Source organism: Lactuca serriola, chromosome 3, assembly GCF_051521515.1.
Source record: "Lactuca serriola cultivar US96UC23 chromosome 3, Lser_US96UC23_V15, whole genome shotgun sequence".
NCBI lineage: Eukaryota > Viridiplantae > Streptophyta > Magnoliopsida > Asterales > Asteraceae > Lactuca > Lactuca serriola.
In genome coordinates this window covers 227,440,799-227,460,291 of record NC_136410.1, presented here as the reverse complement: position 1 = coordinate 227,460,291, position 19,493 = coordinate 227,440,799, and the positions used below count along the sequence as shown (strand labels likewise).

At 37.4% G+C, this 19,493-nt stretch overlaps 1 pseudogene; it reads left to right on the top strand.

Annotated features, from left to right (window-relative positions):
• Positions 1 to 571: 571 nt before the first annotated feature.
• On the top strand, positions 572 to 2,817 carry LOC145096069 (187-kDa microtubule-associated protein AIR9-like; annotated as a pseudogene).
• Positions 2,818 to 19,493: the final 16,676 nt, after the last annotated feature.

The window sequence follows — 19,493 nt, the reverse complement described above, 5'->3', positions numbered from 1 at the left end:
TTGACCCGACCCGACATGGTCCATTTGGGTTGCATGGCACCATGCATTTGGATAGACTAAAATGAGAGAAATAACACTTGTGGTTTATTAATATATTATAAGTTCTAATATGTTAATAATCTTAACTATACGTATTATACTACACGCTACACAAGGATCATATACTACACCGTACAATGACCTTACCTAATCTCCTAACAGCAACTATCTAACCTATTCACATCGACATGCCCTTTTCTAACTTCATACGAATGCGCTGATGAGCAGATCCGAAGATGATCATGAAGACATATTAATGATACTCAGCATCTTCAATCCTCAATCCGATCGTCAGCCTTCAAGCAGTCGAGGTCTTAACATGGTGGATCTCCAGCGTTTCCAATATAAACCCTTTCCCCGCCTTCGATTTTCGCCCTAACAAGATGTGTTAGCATCTTCAACCCTCAAAAACCCTGAAGATCTGCCATCTAACCTATTCACATCGACACCACCAAAGATGCCCCTTTCCCCGCCTTTGATTTTCACCCTAACACGCTCTCAGGTCTCAGCTATCACATCGACACCACCAAAGATGCCCCTTTACCCGCCTTCGATTTTCACCCTAACACGCTCTCAGGTCTCAGCTATCAAAGATCCCGAACACGGAGGGGAGGAGGACGCCGCTGCTGACGACGAATCAGCTCTCAACATCTTCGATCCTGAAAAAACCCTAAAGATCCGCATCAATCGTCACTCTCTTTCTATCCAAGTATTTTTTTTTTTCAAATAATATTTCCATTTTATGCCTTTTTTTGTTAATTTTTGATGAACAATTTACGACATAAAGCCCTAATCCTATTCCACTACTGAATTCCTGTAAATCAAAGAAGCAAATATATTTTAGGGCCACCAACTTGCAAGTCACTTGAGTTTCGTGGGTCAATGGTTGAAGGAGGACAGTTGACCTTCATTGCATCTTATAGCGGAGGGTAAGTCATCATTTATACGCTCATTAGAAAATCAAATATATGACACGCATCTACCTTGTTGTGTTGTTTTAACGTTTGTTTATTTGATTCATTTCAGGGAGAAAGGAGCTTGCTTCTTTGAATGGTTTAGAGTGAAGGATAATGGTAGCAAGGAGAAACTATTTTCTAAAGGTGAGTTTTTGCCCTTATATATCTTATCACTTACATCCACATTTAGCTTGCTAAACAAGTGTTGTGCATACATTGTTAGAAGATCGTTTGGATTTGACTCTAGAGGAAGTAGGAACATGTGTGGAGCTTGTTTATACACCTGTACGAGCATATGGAGTTAAAGGAAACCCATTAGTATTGTATCCAGTCCAATTGCTCCTGGTGATCCTACGGGTGTCAAACTTGTAATTCCTGATTGTTGTGAGGCTCAAGTTGTGGTTCCCTTAAAGACATATTTTGGTGGACAAGAAGGTGAAGGAAATTACATTTGGTATAGAACTCGGTCAAAGCTTGATGCATCGACTCTCATGGATATATCAGAAAATGCTGGTGATGACGTGGCGACATGCGGGAAAACACCGTAAGCTTACTTATTCCACATGGTATCCGGGATTAACTTGTTTTAATATCAATGATAATCTTTTCACAGAACATACACTCCATCACTCGAAGATGTGGGCGCTTATTAAGCAGTTATTCTGGTGAAGGAGAGTATTTTGGTGGTTATGAAGGAGAAAGCATCTTTATTTGGTATAGAAAAACTATAGAGGGAACAATTGTTTTAATCGATGGTGCCCACTCAAAAACTTATCAAGTTTCAGATTCAGATTACACCTGTCGAGTACTATTCGGGTAATTAATTTCTCTACCCCTTTTATTTAATTCACTATTAATATCTCTGCATATACATCTATAAAAAAATAGACTTTCTTTTCTACATTTTAAAGGTATACGCCTGTTCGTAGCGATTCGGTTGTTTGTGAGCTGAGTTGTCCGAGCCAACTGACGTAATTCTACCAGGCACTAATTTTGTATTTTTCAGGGTTTATTTTATATATTTTTCTTAAAATACAATTTATTTTTATAAATGTTATGTTATATTTCAGAGATTCCAAGAATTGAGATGCTTGCGCTTGTTGGTAAGGCTGTTGAACGAGAAGTATTGACTGCCATTGAAGTTATCCCAAAGAGTGATGCTCAACAACATGTATGGCAAAAGTACAAGAAACATGTCAGATACCAATGGTATATTAACTATATTAACTATATTTAATACTTGTAGATTATAAAATTTATTTTGTTTTGTATTTGCAAATATTAAATACTTGTGTGTTAAAAAAATGATAAAAAACACAGGTACATTTGTTCAGAAGAGAATAAATCCTTTGATCCATTACAATCACAGTGTTCTTGTTCGTATAAGCTGCGATTTGATGACATTGGTAGTCGCTTCAAATGTGAGTGCATTGTAACAGATACATTTGGAAGATCGAGTGAACCAGCATATTCCGAAACTGCCCCTGTTCCCATGTCTTATTTCTTTTCCATTCTCTCATTTCTCTTACTTTCTAAGAATTGGGAATTTTTTGTGTGATTAATTATTTGTTTTCCTTGTGTGTCAAGATTGCAACCAACACTTTGGAGAGGGTTGCGCCGCTTATGCACGTTGTAGGAAACGTTTCTCCATCATTGTATTTGGTAATTGATCTACATTACAGATACACCATGTTTGATTGAAAAACAATCCGGATTTTTTGTTTCTTTTTATGATATTTTCAAATTGCAGGAAATAGGATTTCAACACAAATCGGAATTGGGACTGCAATCGCCATTGCTGGTGTTGCAATGTATTCCTTGATCAAAGCCAACCTTGAAGAACAGAAAAAGGTATAAATCTTTACCTTCATCCTGGAAAGGTTTGTGAAAGCTACCTACTTTCACAAAATTAAAAAATTGTGAATTTTCTTGATTTCTTCTTTTATTATGGAAAATCTTTACCCTTTTTTATAGGCTGATATTCTTGAAAAAAAAAAACTTCTCTTACATTTTTTTAAAAAAGTAACAACATTTACCTTTGAGATTTATAATTGTTCACAGAGCAACTTGCAGATAGTTATGTAAATTGTCATATCAAACGAATGTTACAAGCTAGATGCATGGATCTTAAGTCACCTTTTTTTTTCTTTTATGGAATATTCCCTATCAAAAGGTTTGATATGATATTTTGTGGGGATTATAAGCGGTAATATCTCGGTTTCAACTATATATGAGTATATGTCTTTAGAGTTTAGGATGTTATTAGTTCAATTTTTTTCACTGGTATATATATTTATTTTCGGATCACATTTTAAATTAGTTGCAATATAACATTTCTATTTTAAACTTTTTCTCACTTATTATATTTGTCAATGATAACAGTAGAAGAATAATACATAGTTTCATTCCTATCCCCTCTTCATAGCATGAGGAATATTTGCCGATTAAAATATCAATTTTAATATAAATAATTTGAATACATGATATAGTTAGTTACATTTGAATGTAACGAGATATATATAATTGAAAACATAATATGTCAGACATGATGGATGTATACAAATTAACTGTTAAAATGTAATTTTTTTAAATAACAATCTTATTAAACTACAGTGAACAAAATAAAAAAAACTTATCCGTCATGTAATAAAAGCTCTTATTGCTTGGATATTTCAAATTTACAATACATATGTTATTATACTTTGGGCATCTCAAATCGACATAGTTTTTTTATATAAATAATGATGTAAATCAATTCTACATCAATCACATCTGACTTTCGTTTTGTAGAATCATGAATGGTGACATTTACATTGATTCATTTTCATTGCTACTAAACTACCATTTGTGGTATGTTTTGACACCCGTTCGTGTGGATTTCATTTGGAGGGACTCAAGAGCAAACAAGGTATTAGTAAAGCCGAAAAAAACGTTTCATAATGATGGAATCTACACATCAAACGTTGTGTACAAAGAAGTGTTATGAGATTAACAAGGTACAATCAACAACTTATTATTTTACAATTTCTTCAAATATGTATCTTAGATGCTTATTTGATGTTTAATGTAGGGCTAGCAGATGAAGCAACATGATTGCAGATTGGTGTAGTTTATATATTAGACATGTTATAAATGTACAAAACTACATGGTTGTAGATTGTTGTTATTTATATATTGTAAAGTCAAGTATGAACTATTAGATGAATTATTTGAGATGTAGACTCAACTTTTGTTGGATTGTATGACTATGCACCTAGCAAGAAACTATATGTTGAAATGAACTATTCGACACAAAATAGTCTACCAAATGGCCGCAATGAATAGCTCACATCTGAAGGAAACTAATCATCGCATTAAAACTATCTTCTGAAAGAAACTTTTTGCCGCCCGGCGCTTAGCACGGGTAAACGGCTAGTATTATTTAATTAGTATTGATCAAGAATTAATTTGGAAATTAATTAAGTGATCAAAAGATAACTAATATGGGTTGATTATGTAAATCACCCATAACTTGTATAGTGGGCTAAAAGGCTCCATGGATTATCAAGTTGGGCTAACACCCATTGGATGCTCCATGGATGCTCCATGGAGTATAAACCCATGGGTCACGTAAATGAAGAGTCATGTTACATTTGGGTTTACATGGTGTAACCCTAATCCAACACACTATATAAACAACATAATATCTCCTAAAAACGGCTACACTAAGAAAGAAAGAGGGTTAGGCCGATTTTTGAGTGTTAGACATTTCTCTCAAGTTTACTCCAAAAGCATTTGGTGCTGTGTGAAGCATTTGAGGCATCACACTTGGGTTGCTAGGCTCACAAGGTTTTCAAGGAATCAATTCATCAACAAGGTATGTTATTCTAGCCAACTTTTAAGTTAAAAGTTCCCCATGTATGATAGATAGGTTTATGAACCTTGAAAATCATATTTTGCATGTATTTAGACAAAGATAGATCCAAGGTTTTCTAGGGTTACATATACACTTAGGAAGTGTCAGGTTGCTCAAAACCCATCATTGGTATCAGAGCCTAGGCTTGCTTGTTAATACTTGATGCAAAATAGTGTTAAAAATCGATTTTTAAGCTCTCTGCACTAGGGAGTCGTCGAGTCAATGGGGGGACTCGACAAGTCCACGCGAAAATTCAACCAACTCAATGAGTCAGTCCATGCACTCGACGAGTTGGTCATGCAAAGTGCAGTTTTTCGATTTTTGTTGCTAGAAATGGACTAGAAAAATTACCCTAAACTGTTTTGGTGTTTTAAAGCATGTTTTAGTAGGTGTAATAGTTGTTCTAATCCATTTTAAATGGCTAATATCAAAATTCATGATTTTATGTGTTATTGAATTTTTGATGTTCATATTCATGTTCATATGAGATTAGATGATCATATGAATTATTTGTAACTCTTTGCTATTTTAATTCTTGATCATTATGTGTTTTAATGGAATCCATAATTTGTCCTCAAGTTATGGATTACCAAAAGTTGTTATCTTTTAAAGTTCATTAAAATCACATAGGTTACAAAAAATGAAGAGACACTCATTTTAATGAACCAATAAATCTCGTAAGTTATGAATTGAAGAGTTTTGTAAAGTTACAAAACTTGCCCTCAAGTTTTTGTACTTCTAAAGTTAACATAATAAACTTTAGTTCCAACCCTTAGAATTTTAAAACTTAAAATTCTACCCTTATACTTTATAATATTATAAGTGATTAATATATATATATTTATATATATATATATATATATATATATATATATATATATATATATATATATATATAGAAGAGCAAGTCATTTTACCGTTAGTAGGCCTCATTCAAGAAGTTGGTCTATAAGGGGGTTATAAGGTTGTTGCCTATAAAATGGCAACTTAATGGGTGTCTACTCTCACCCACCGCTTCCTTGATGGGTGGAGGGTTGTTAGCCGAAGGGGTAGGACAATGACTTATAAATTCTCATTAAAAGTATAATGATAATTATAAAGTAACTAAATGTTTTATTAAATTCCCAATCTTAGTTACTTTAGGAAAAATGTGAATAATACACTTTACACTTTGATTAAGACGTTAGTGCAGCGTGTGTGGTTAACCGGCACACTAACTTGGACTTAACAAGGTAGGTAAAGGGTGACTTAAGGTTTATTATAATTCGGTGGAGCGCATGTGGTTAACCGGCACATCGATTGAGTAATAAACATTAAGGGTACAAAGTGATTTGCATGGTTACTTCACACCTCGTTTTGTGATCCTCGGTATCCCAGTCACAAAACTTGGAGGGCACACTCGAGATTAGAACATGTCATTGAAAAGTTCATTGAATCTCAAAAGAATCTAGGAATTTCTAAAAACCAATTAAAACCTAATAGTTTAAGATTTCGTTTTTAGTGGAAATTGGTGAATCGTCATTCACCTAGCTTTCAAATACGTTATTACTTAGATTACGGCATACCTCTTCTAAGTATAATATATTCTGATTGGTTCCTCGCCTTAATATTACATTTGGGTGATTTATTAAGGACTATCTTTATATCTAAACTAATCTTGTCTTTTTTTCTTTTTCAAATGTCTTCCAACAATGTTGCTTCTGGCTCAAACCCTACTGGCTCCTTTTCCCTCATGAACCTTTTGTGGGAGTGTCATCTTCGATGGTTCCAGCTTTATGGATTGGATCCGGAACATCAGGATGGTGACTCGCTACAATGACAAGGAATATGTTCTCGATAAGGAGCTGAAGGAGATTGATGACTCCACTGCTACTCCTCAGAAGATCGCTGACTTCCGGACTCATGAAAGAGATTCCACCAAAGTGGCATGTATCATGATGGCCACCATGACAGCTGTACTCCAAAATTCCTATGAGGACTTTTACCCATTTGAAATGTACCAAGACTTGATGGAAATATACCATCAAAGTGCTCGTCAAGAGAGGTATGAAATCATCTCCTCCATGATAACAACCAAGATGAAGGATGGAGAATCCGTCATGGCCCACATGCAGAAAATGCAAAGGTTTGTGGACGGTTTGCTGAAGCTTTATGTGAACTTCCCCGAGGAGCTATCAATAGATATCATTTGCCACTCCTTACCCTCGTGTTATTATCATTTTTGCATGACATACCACATGAATAAGATAGAAGTCACACTCAGCAAACTTCAAGGACTCCTTAAGACCGCTGAAACTGGTCTTAAAGGTAAGTTGGTTGTAACCACTTCTACTGCTACTCCAAACTCCGCCCCTGTCTTGGCAATCGGGAAAGGGAAGGGTAAGAAGAGGAAGAGCCCCTCGAAGGGTACCAAGGGTAAGACCCTTGAAGGCTCCTCTTCAAGTGGAACCAAGAAAGGTTTCGTCACTCCTTCTACTGATCCAAAAGAGGTTGAATGCTTTTATTGCCATGAGAAGTCTCACTGGAAGCGGAACTACCCGAAGTACCAGCAAGATGTGAGGGATGGGAAAGTCAAACCCAACCATGCAGGTATTTACACAATCTTATCTAACTACTCACCCTATTCTAACTCTTGGGTCCTTGATACCGGTTTCGGTATTCATATTTGTTCTGATTTGCGAGGACTAAGAATAAGTGAGAATGTGGAGCATGGAGTTTATACTTTATTGCTAAGTAGTGGGGTTGGTTTAGATTTGAATAAATGTTATTATTCGCCAGAAATGGCAAGAAATATTATTTCCTTTCCTGCATCGTATAAAAAAGGTTTTACCTTTTCTTTTGATAATGAAATTGGTGCAATAAATGCTTTCTTTAATAATGTTCTTTATTTTAAAGCATTGCCTTGTGATGGTGAGTATGAAGTTGTCTCTATTGTAGATAACTTAGGAAATAATGTATTGTGTATTGGTTCTATTAATGATAATAACTTGGATAAAGCATCGTTATGGCATTGTCGTATTGGACATGTTAGCAAGAAACACATAGGCCAACTCCAAAAGGATGGAGTCTTGGAGTCATTTGACCTAATTTCAGATGATAGTTGTGAATCATGCTTACTTGGAAAAATGACAAAGTCACCCTTCATTGGTTCTTGTGAGAGGGGTGAAGGTTTGTTGGATCTCGTACATACGGATGTGTGTGGACCCTTCAAAACTGCTACAAGGGATGCTAATCGTTATTATTTGACTTTTACTGATGATTATAGTAGATATGGATATGTCTACCTAATGAAGCGTAAGTCAGAGACTTTTGAAAGGTTTAAAGAGTTTAAACAGGAAACCGAGAATCAATTGGGCAGTAACATTAACATGCTTCGATCTGATCGAGGTGGTGACTATCCTGTTGAGCCAATTGACGATTATGTATCTCTTAGGTGTTCCACAAGAGTTAGGAATGCACCTGAGCATTACTATGGTTTCCATATTACTGCGGAAGGTGATACACTTATTAGTGATGAGACACTGATAGGTCTGGATGAACCTAACAGCTATGTAGAAGCCATGGCAGGCCCCGAGTCTGCTAAACAGAAAGAGGCTATGGATAGCGAGATACAATCCATGTATGAAAATCAAGTTTGGAACTTGGTTGACAATGAACCAGATCGTAAGACAGTTGGGTGCGAATGGATCTTCAAGTAGAAGACCGACATGGATGGTAATGTACAAACTTATAAGGCACGACTAGTTGCAAAGGGATTTTCTCAAACTCTAGGAGTTGATTATGATGAGACCTTTTCTCCAGTAGCCAAGATTAAGTCTATAAGGGTTATGTTAGCCATTGTTGCATTTCATGACTATGAAATATGGAAAATGGATGTCAAAACCGCTTTCCTCAATGGAAAGTTTGCTGAAGATGTTTAGATGAGTCAGCCAGAGGGTTTTGTCAGTACAGAGTACCCTAATAGAGTGTGTAAGCATGAGAAATCGATCTATGGATTGAAACAAGCACCTCAAAGATGGAATCTTTTCTTCGATGAGAAATTTAAAGAGTTTGGCTTTTCGAGGAGTGAAGATAAATCTTGTGTATATGTCAAGCCTAGTGGGAGTATAGTTAGCTTTTTGGTATTGTAAGTTGATGACATACTACTCATAGGAAATGACATCCCAACCTTGCAGGAAGTGAAGTCCTGGCTTTGGAAGTGTTTCTCTATGAAGGACCTAGGAGAAGCTGCCTATATTCTAGGGATAAGGATCTTGAGAGACTGAAGTAAAAGACTAATTGGACTTAGTTAGAGTAGCTACTTGGATAAGGTGCTGAAAAGGTTCAGCATGCAAGATTCCAAGAAAGGAGAGTTACCTATCCAGTGTAACGCCAGATTGAGTATGACTCAAAGCCCGAGTACTGAGGCTGAAATAGCATAAATGAGTCGAGTACGTTATGCTTCCATTGTTGGCTCGATCATGTATGCTATGACTTTTACTCGACCTGATGTTGCTTTTGCTTTGAGCATGGTTAGCAGATATCAGGGGAACCCTGGCAAGGCTCACTGGGTCCTTACCCTTGGTGGGAGTGATGAATTGAGAGTTGTAGGGTATGGTGATGCTAGCTTCAAGACTGATAGGCATATTTTCAGCTCTCAATCGGGCTGGGTCTTTACCTTAAACGGAGGAGCAATTACTTGGAAAAGTTCCAAGCAGGAGACAGTGGCTGATTCAACTTGCGAATCAGAGTATATAGCAGCAAGCGAGGCAGAAAAGGAGGCAATATGGCTGAAGAACATCATTGGAGACCTTGGAGTAATACTAGAAATAAAAGAGCCTATGGAAATTTTCTGTTATAGTTAAAGTGCAGTTGCCTTAGCCAAGGAACCAAGGGATCACGGGAGATCCAGACACATCGACAGAAACTACCATCTTATCAAACATCATATAGAAGAAGGATTCCTCGTTGCAAAGAGGGTATCATCAGATGAGAACCCAGCAGATCCCCTCACGAAGGGACTAACTAGGGTTAAGCATCTCTCGCATGCGTAAACCACAAGTGCAAGAGGCTTGAAAGCAACAAAAGCAACACCCCAAGGGAGTTTACGGCCGTAAACTCCAAGGAGAATGGCCTTGGGGCCGTAAACTCCTAATTGAGGTATTTCTAGACCTTAAACCCCTTCAAGGATGGAACCACCAAGTTAGAATAGTTCTAGAAGGCATTTGGGACTTCAAAACACACAAAAACCCCATGGTTGGGAGTTTACGGTCGTAAACTCAAGAGTTTACAACTGTAAACTCCATGTGTGTTAGTATATGAGGAGTAAACTCATATATGGGGTCCTTTGGAACCCTAAACACAAGTGCCTTGTCCCACAATAGCTTAGATGTAATTCATAGGGCTTAAAACACTTATATAAAGTGTTTATTATGTCTAAGATGTCTTAGCTTTATTAATTAGTGATTTGAGACTAATTGAGTGCATATATGTGTGAATATATGTTCATTAGGATCGTAGTGTGTGTACAAGTCCTCACTTGACACCTAGCAATCCTACGCCGTCCAGTTCATCCGAACTACCAACAACAGGTGAGTTCATACCCCTTAATCAATGTTTTAAATGATTTTAAATGCTTTAATGGGGGGAATACAAGTAGAAAATAGTATGTTATTAAATAAATCTTATGTATTTTATAATTGTGTTTTCACTCAGTAGGTTTCACAGATTTCAAAAGGTGACACATAAAGTGGTTTTCTATCTTAAAATACCTTGATAACAAAAGTATTAGTTTTTAAATGTTTATTAAAATGACATCAAGTCATTCTTAATTATTGTTCAAAACTCCTAGATATCTTGCGAAACCATTATTTTACCTTCTTGATTCAAACTATACTTATGCATATATGTTCATATATATGTTAGAGATTATGGTTTTCACCCTTCAGTTAGTTTCCAATACTCTTGGGTAGCAAGAGTGCCTAAACCTACGTAAACAACCAATTACCTTCCAGTTAGCTATCATAGGGATAGTCAGAAGATATCAAACATTATTACTATTACAAGGAATCACACAAGAGTCAGTTCATTCATGAGTCTATACCAATACCTTACATGATACATGAGTACACTTACTTAGGATTACCTGATACATGAATATGTTTACATATACTTACCTGTTACATGAACACACTTACATGAATACCATACAGGAAGACTGTTACATAGGTGCATTATCCTGTATTTACTTACCTGGATACTTGTACTTAGAACTACGAGGATGATTTATTAGTATTTACTGTGTAAATTATCTTTCCTACCCCACTTCAATGGGAAAATTCGGCGGGACTTACCATTCCGAATCCCACTGGTTAGCACCAGTGGTCGATGAACGTCTACGTATGTCTAAGGTTGTCACTTATTTAGTAGTCAGTGACGGGACTAACCATCCCTCTGTCCACTGTTGCAACAGTGGATGAGATGTGAATCTTCGGAGGATCATTAGGTTGACGATCTGTATTAAGTGATCGATAAGGGGACTAACCCTCCCTCCACCCTGCTGCCGCTATAGAGGATGAGGGGACCTCTTCGGATGTCCCATAGGGTCTATCTTTCGCTTCGGCGATGTCGTGTTTTGTGACAACCCGATATTTCGAAGCAATATGATGGAACGCAAGTCAAATTTAGGTCAAGTTTTAACTTTCCAAAAATCTTATTTGGGTTAAATAAAGTGGTAAGAATCGTATCAAAGTTTTCGTACATATAAAGAACCCTAGAGTCTGAGTTATAACGAAGAAGTTATGACCAACCGAAGATTCTCGGTAAAACCGGCAACACTAATAGACGTAAAACGCGAAGTTTCAATACAATAGTTTTTGGCCTTAGATATCTAAATGAAAGTTTTAGATATCATCAAACCGTAAACGTACATAAAAAGAATGTCCAAATCTGACTTCGTATGAGGAAGTTGTGATTTTTCTAAGTTACAGATATAACAGTAGACAGCTAAAAACTCGAATCGGAGATCGAGCGACTTTTGGCCGGAATGACCTAAATGAGAATTGAAGGTCTCGTCAATGGTATTTCAGCGGTAAAACGTCTGGCAAAAACCGACGTCAGATAAAGAAGTTATGAATTTTTAAAGAAATTCCTTAATCACGTCATTTTAATAAATGAATAATAAAAATTATTTCATAATTTGCCAACGGAATCTAAAGGAAAGTTGTAGATCTTAGTCTCACCTACGCGTGGATATAAAGAACGTCGAAAACGGAGTTCGTATGATGGAGATATGAATTTTAGAAGTTTATTTAAAATAAATAAAAACTCTTGATAATATCCGAAGGGGAGTCAGCAGATAAGACCGGAGTACGCCCTGCATACCCTCGTACGCCCCGCGTACTCGAATCAAGGGCTCCAAACTGTCCACGTCGCTCCGATGTTTCTTCCGAGGATGCGGTAAGCAGTGACGTCTCGTACGCCCTGCGTACGAGCGTACGCCCCGCGTTCGCGAGGTCTCTCAGCCCCTATAAATAGAGATGCGAGGGTCTCCGAAAAAAGGGCTCATTTCTTCTTGTTTCTCTTACGTTTTTCCTCGTTTTCCATGCCCGTTCAAACCCGAAGCCCTGGTCATTTTGCTCAAGTTCCGAAGGTCGTTTTTACTCCCGAGATTCTCGAGAATCCCGAGAAAAATCCGTTTCCCGAGACGAAACTCTGCCCGGTTTTCCATCTCGCTATCTTCAAACTTCCAAGTGAGTTGATACCCCTATAATCCACACTTTTAAATGTTTTATAAATGTTTTTATATGCTTTTAGGGGGGGGGGGGGGAATACAAGTAAAACACGCGATGATTATCGTATGTTATATAACGTTTCATTATACACTTTTTATCAACGGGATCACATGTGATTTATAACTATTATAAAGAAACTTTCGTATGCAAAATGTCTCACGATAACATCATATCTTTTGAAATGAAAAGTGTTGTTATTTACGTATAAATCAAACACTCTGCTTATACTGTATGTATATGTGTCCACCTTTGATACTACAAACATACGATTATTTTGGCACGAAAAACATCAATATTTTGGGATACTTCTTGTTAATAAATCAATCATATGTGATTTATAACTAGTATACAAATGGATTTACTACAAGTTTAACAGTTTTACTAAACGTATTACTTCAAATGACTGTCTTAAATGTTTTTTCATGATTAAAGCTCATTATCAAACTGTCTTACATACTGTAAGCTTCCTTTCAAACTCGGTTACAAAGGTGTTTTCAAACAATGGTTTTCCGTGTACTTAAACTGTCTTATCAAACAAAATACTTTCAATCATTTTATAAACTGACATCAAGTCATAAATTCTTTATTAGACTTTTCAACGGATTTACAAAACTACTTTATGCTTTTATATTATAAATTGCATGCCTCTATACGTATAGTTATATAAGAAATGTTTAAAAGACTTAGGAAGGCTATCCACCCTGTTTCCTTTTCCTCGATTTGGATGTGGTCTGGTGGGATATCGGGTACTCCTCCGAAGGTCGTTTAAATATTAGTTATACATCATGTATACATATATGGTCATAAATGTTCCATCAGTTAACTCAGTTTCGATACTCTTGGGTAACAAGGGTGTATAAACATACTTGGACACTCATCAATTACATTCTAGTAAACTATTATAGGAATAGTTTAGAGTAAACAAAACATAATCCCTACTACAAGAAATTACACCAGAGTCAGTTCATTCATGAGTCTAGACTACATGCTATACGAAAGAATACTCTTACATGAATACTTATACATGAATACTTATACATGAATACTTTTACATAGACATTATTTGGCAAATTACTATTACATGTTATATGTCTAGATACTGTTATATAGTTCGCCTTTCTATCTTTACCTTGTGATACAATCACATCATCGACGAGATAGATTGGACTTTATCTCCTAGTACCACATGATACTTTGAGGGACTAACCATTCCGAGAACCACTGTTAGCTACAGAGGTAAATGAACAATCTACGGATGTTTTAGGTTGATGCCATCGCGGGTATACATAAGGGACTAACTATTCCTAAACTCGGCTATTAGCAACAGAGGTAAATGAACAGTCTACGGATGTTTTAGGTTGATACCATTTCAGGTATACTTAAGGGACTAACTAATAAGAGTTAAACAGGGAAAAACCGTCACATTTTCAAGAGATGCGTACTTTCAAAACAGTCAGGTCTAGGTAAAAGACTACTTTCAAAACATTCGGGTCTTGGTAGAAGACTACTTTTATACTAGAAGGAAATAAGGGATTTTCTAGAGTTTTCATACTTATGCTAAATGTTCATCATTCATTCACCAGTCTTCCATATCAACTAATCAAAGCAATGACATTAAATAACTATGAACTCACCAGCTTAAATGCTGATCTACTCTTTCAAAATAACTTGTATTCTCAGTGTCACTAGGACAGTAGAAAAGAATTACGATTGTTGGGCAACGCAAGTGGGCTTAGAGACATATGGTCAAAACTAGGAAGATATAGCCTGATCACCTATATTATCCGAGGGTTGACTAGCATGTGCCTAAGTTTAAATTGGGTGGTTGCAACAATGCTAAAATTTTACCAACCCTACCACAATGAGAGCAATAGAACATAACATTAAAATTAAAATACTATAGGAGTATTTGGTGTTACTATAAGTACTTTATACTTGAGAACTAAAACAGGATCTTCATCACTAAGTTGATAGTTGCTAAGTGGATACACTAAGGCTATATGTAATTAGGATGTTATAGACTTAGAATCTGTGAAGATTTTACTTCACCCCTATTCTGTGTGAATACGGAGTTAAGGTCACTTATTCGAAGGTCTATCCTGTTAAAATTACCCATAGCTGGTATGCACTTCACAAATAGCGATGTAACTAATGAAGGTTTTCTAAATAATTATCTAGATAGTTCGTCTAATAATCATTCTCTTACCCTTAAATTCTCGCATAGAAAACATAGCTGGACCCCATCCCACGGCAACCAATATCTTCTGAAACGAAGTCATAGCTGGTTGGTTTGGAGAAGAACCAGAGAATGATCATCCTCTCCCTTTGAATGATCACCGTGATGAGAACCTTTCAGACGATGCTAATTCCGAACCAGAGGTTGAGAACCTACCCCGAGCAACTCCCTTTCCAATTCTTAACCCTCGTCTGGCTTTTCATGGCCCGACGCCGATGTCGGTGAAATGCTTGGAAACATGGAGCCAAGAACAAGATCAGCCCATGCCATTTATTGGCGACCGGAACTTTTACGACCTGAGCAATGGGGGCTCAGCACGCAAAATTTTGCCAATCTTGGTCCGTAGAGTGTCCCGAAATGAGATTCAAGGCAGGACAGCCCTACATCAGATTGCCGAAGTTGTCGCCGACGCAAGAATGCATACCCTCCGCACCATTCATCTAGAAAATGCTCACGAGAGATTAGAGAGAAACCATAAGACCCTGCTGCAAGCACTAGCTGAAAACCCAAGCGAAAGTCATAAAGCCCCAAGTACGCCAGAGAGTGTACGAGAGATACCTGCTTGTTATGGAACGTCAACTAACCGAACTAAGGGTTCACCATGGGGGTGACTGTCGCCAGTAAGAGATACCTTACTTCCTTCTTTGTTTTAAAGAACCGTGTTCCTATCTATGTCTGTGTAGTACTTTCTATGTGACTACCTTGTACTATAAGTACTTTTGGTTAGGTCTTCATGATGTCAAGAACTATCTCCTATGGATATGATGGAAGGTCTTTTACAAAGCCATTTTCCCAAACTTTTATGTCGTAAATATCAAAGGTATTGACAGTCGACTAACTTCTGTGTCATTTTTTATTCAAGTACTCTTATCATACTTTCATTGGAATCTATCTGAATCATGCTTTAGTCAAGTCATTTGACCATAGTAATTTAACTCCGGAAACATTTCCAAGTCTCTTTTAATGGTTAGATCATGTTATTCACCAACCAACGATACCTCAGCTTGAACGACAAGTGTCTTGAGAGTATTCTATGAACTTACTTCCACTCATTCTAGGACTACATCGTAGGGATGTAGGTCAATCCTTTATAAACACACTTCCACTCAGTACTAGGACTGCATCATAGGGATGTAGGTCAAACTTCCGCGAACACACTTCCACTCAGTACTAGGACTGCATCATAGGGATGTAGGTCAAACTTCCGCGAACATACTTCCAATCTGTACTAGGACTGCATCGTAGGGATGTAGGTCAAACTTTCGAGAACATAATTTTACTCTTGACTTGAACAATCGAAGTACACCTAGGGTAAACTAGAATCGCTCACAAATTTATTTTCTCTCCGTGAAACATAATCATGTCGTCATCCAGAAACGATCAGCCGAGCACCGAAACCCTTATCTTCCATATCGATGCCGCTACATTACTAGCTACAGTAGCAGCAGCTGTGACAACTTTCCTTACACACATCAACTCAGGCAAAACAATCAAGGCTGAAAAAGGAACCATGAGTTCCGATGGTATTACCAAACCAGGAAACCAACAAATGGAAACAATCATGGAATTGCGAAGCCTAAAGACCGAAAGGAATAGGCGATATCATAAAGTCCTAAGGGATCGTAAGAGAGCCCAAAGACTTGCCATGCCACAGCCACCAGTGGCAACTCCGGCAGAACGCTTTAGGAAGCAATTTCCAAGGTGGAGTAATGAGTAAGGTACTCGTGTCCACATAACACTGGCTAAGCACCGCAATCCCGTCACCAATGCAAGTACTAGTCCGTCATGCCACCAATGCGGTGAAATAAGGCACTTCAAGAAGGATTGCCCTATAGCAAAGAACTCTGGCACAGATGGGAAGATTCTCAGGATCACAGCTTCAGGAGAGCCTACTCTGAAACCTTCGTTAATGTAACTTAGGCTTGTCGTTATAACCGACTTATAAACCATCCAAACCTAGTGCAACCAGAGTATTATCTTTTGCGGGATCCCGTTGGTATAGGGATGCTCGTGCTGCGTATACTTGTTTTTCGAAGCATACCTTAGTCGCAACAATAGTCTTGTAGAAATCTAAAGTACCGAAACTCTGTTGATGGTTGCACGGTTGTGTTTTGTCTGTAAATATCTTTTGTTCAAATCTAATGTCTTTAAGTTTCCTTATGATTACGACATTATCATCCTACTTGATTCAATTCTATCCTCACAAAATCAGCTTCATACGTACATCTATTCCTCCGAAATCGTCTTTCTAGCAAAACCGTCATTCCAGAACAACAAAGTACTCGTACATAGAGCACCTCATGTTTCTCATCCTTTCCGAAGAAAAAACTTAGCAAACCGCCCGAAGTACCACTCGTGCAGTACGTCGAGTTCAATCCAAAGACCCACAGTTTCAAGCTTATTTATATAGGACTCGTATACCCGAGACTATGATTGGTGAACCTGGTAAGGGTTCTACTATGAACTATAGGACGGAGACTGCCCAAGACTACGAGTGATCATGCTGCCATGCGAATAAACTTAGAAGCCCAACACGTGCCTTTCCTGTCGATTGGGACAAGAAAGTCAGATAGAACAAAAGTACCTATCCTTTTCCATAATTCATGAGTAATCATACTTTATTTTAGATCTTCACGACATCTAACCAACCACAAGATTCGGACTTCATAATCAGTATGAATTGGTTTTGTTCTTATACAAGAGGAAAAGTCACTACCTATACCTTGAGACAGCTTAAGACACAGGAAGTTAACTATACAACACATAATCTTGAGTCAGGGACAGTGATAATTGTTTGGAAGATCTGGAGGCATTACTTGTAGGGTACAAGATTTACTATTCTCACAGTACACAAACACATTCAATATACGTTCGACCAAGAAGAGTTGTCATGACAGTAAAGTTAAACGAAAGAAGCAAAGTCGTGTCTCGATAGTGAAAGGTTCGCTGGAATGCCAAGCGAGGGACCAAGTTCGCTTAAGAACACGAGAAGCAAATAAAACATCTATCTGTAGCATGTTTACTAGTTCGGTTTAAACTCTAATTTCGGGACGAAATTCCCTCTAACGGGGGGATGATGTGACAACCCTATTTCGAAGCAATATGATGGAACGCAAGTCAAATTTAGGTCAAGTTTTAACTTTCCAAAAATCTTATTTGGGTTAAATAAAGTGGTAAGAATCGTATCAAAGTTTTCGTACATATAAAGAACCCTAGAGTCTGAGTTATAACGAAGAAGTTATGACCAGCCGAAGATTCTCGGCAAAACCGACAACACTAATTGACGTAAAAAGCGAAGTTTCAATACAATAGTTTTTGGCCTTAGATATCTAAATGAAAGTTTTAGATATCATCAAACCGTAAACGTACATAAAAAGAACGTCCAAATCTGACTTCGTATGAGGAAGTTGTGATTTTTCTAAGTTACAGATATAACAGTAGACAGCTAAAAACTCGAATCGGAGATCGAGCAACTTTTGTCCGGAATGAACTAAATGTGAATTGAAGGTCTCGTCAATGGTATTTCAGCGGTAAAAAGTCTGGCAAAAACCGACGCCAGATAAAGAAGTTATGAATTTTTAAATAAATTCCTTAATCACATAATTTTAATAAAAAAATAATAAAAATTATTTCGTAATTTGCCAACGGAATCTAAACGAAAGTTGTAGATTTTAGTCTCACCTACGCGTGGATATAAAGAACGTCGAAAACGGAGTTCGTATGAAGGAGATATGAATTTGAGAAGTTTATTTAAAATAAATATAAAAATAAATAAAAACTCTTGATAATATCCGAAGGGGAGTCAACAGATAAGACCGGAGTACGACCTGCGTACCCTCGTACGCTCCGCGTACTTGAATCAAGGGCTCCGAATTGTCCACGTCGCTCCGATGTTTCTTCCGAGGATGCGGTAAGCAGTGACGTCTCGTACGCCCTGCGTACGAGCGTACGCCCGCATTCGCGAGGTCTCTCAGCCCCTATATGTGACAACCCGAAATTTTCCATTCAAATCAAACCACATCAATCCAATGGAAGTAGAGCAGTTTCAGTGAAAATTCAAACTTTTGGAATAAGTTTGGCAGTTTTAGGGTTTTACACCTAAGGAGTTATTAGGAGAGTGGGTGCACTAGGATTTTGTGCAACACCGTAATTCCATTACTCTAGGTCATTAGAATCCATTCCGGGAATAGAAATATTTTCTGCCAAAAATCTCTGGACTATAAATAGAATTCTGAACCAAATTGGTTCATTATTTGATTTCCATTTAGAGAAAAGCCAAATACTCTCTCACGGATCTTCGGGTTTTCATCCCAGATTGTGAGTCTACTTCCCTAAATGTGTTTTAATACTTGTTATATGCTTTATAACATTGTTTACATGTCCAAAACACAAGATCCGGGAGTTTACCGCCCAAGAACGTTCTTGGGGAGTAAACTCCAAAATCAAGCCTAAAAGCCACCTATTCCCATTTCCGTGTTAGGCATCTAACTAAGGACTTAGTGTATGATCATTAGAGGCTAGAAACAAATCAAGAGCAAGTAGTTTGAGGAGTTTACGGCCAAGGAACAACCTCTTGGGCCGTAAACTCCAAGTAA